At 50.7% G+C, this 1080-nt stretch overlaps 2 non-coding genes across 2 annotated transcripts; both read right to left on the reverse strand.

Annotated features, from left to right (window-relative positions):
• Positions 1-255: 255 nt before the first annotated feature.
• On the reverse strand, positions 256-328 carry Pmar_PMAR001757. Its single transcript has one exon. It is a non-coding gene; the product is annotated as a tRNA-Lys (tRNA).
• A 683-nt stretch (positions 329-1011) lies between these two features.
• On the reverse strand, positions 1012-1079 carry Pmar_PMAR001758. The gene has a single exon. It is a non-coding gene; the product is annotated as a tRNA-Asn (tRNA).
• Position 1080: the final 1 nt, after the last annotated feature.

Below are 1080 nucleotides of genomic sequence, written 5' to 3' on the forward strand. Positions count from 1 at the left end.
CCCGAACCCGAAACCCGAAACCCGAAACCCGAAACCCGAAACCCGAAACCCGAAACCCGAAACCCGAAACCCGAAACCCGAAACCCGAAACCCGAAACCCGAAACCCGAAACCCGAAACCCGAAACCCGAAACCCGAAACCCGAAACCCGAAACCCGAAACCCGAAACCCGAAAACCCGAAACCCGAAACCCGAATTTCACAAGGAATTCGCGATTATCAGAACATAGAATTGACAAGAAAAAGATCAGATATATCACCCACCGTGGGGCTCGAACCCACGACCACAAGGTTAAGAGCCTTGCGCTCTACCGACTGAGCTAGACGGGCCAACCAACCGGATTGGGCAAGAGCTGGTCCGCCCGACCTTACCAAATCGAGGCCTCATCATCGCCCTCTTTATCCATATCAGTATTTACGTGAGTGAGAGCAAAAAATGCGCGATATTTCCGATGCCCGTGAGACCGCAGTTTTATGTTCATCCTATTCGAGATGAGTTCCACGACTAGCTGGGGAGTCACGACGTTCCTTATGGGGTGGGGGGTGATTGGTGATACCATAGATAAACATAGATCGTAACTTGCAGGCTCATTGATATCCTAAACTTCGTGTCACCAATCACCAAACGGTGGTCATTCCATTCGTGATCGTGCGCAGTTCCTATACGACTCAAATGATCAGAATAGCGTGAGAAGCAGCAAGACGAGGCTGCAAGTTGCATCTCAATGTTATCCACTTAGATGTACGGCTCTAATCCCATATTGCGTGCTCGTCCGAGCTCATCCATTTCCAGCACATGTAGAACTGCGATCTGATCGAGCGAAGCCTATTCCGATCCAGCTCTCCCTCCGCTCCCTCGAGCAATGTTCACCCGTTTGGATCGCCCATACTCGTTTGACAGTACAAAAGAACATTGTCCAGGGACGGGGGCGCTCCCTTGTACATCAGAGTCTTCTCGTTTTCAGTTTATACGAAACTGCTCAATCGACGATAGATGATTCAGAAAGGACAAACGCTCCACGATGGGTTCGAACCACCGACCTTGTGGTTAACAGCCACACGCTCTGCCTACTGAGCTAGCG

This window comes from Perkinsus marinus, assembly GCF_000006405.1.
Source record: "Perkinsus marinus ATCC 50983 genomic scaffold scf_1104296929372, whole genome shotgun sequence".
NCBI lineage: Eukaryota > Perkinsozoa > Perkinsida > Perkinsidae > Perkinsus > Perkinsus marinus.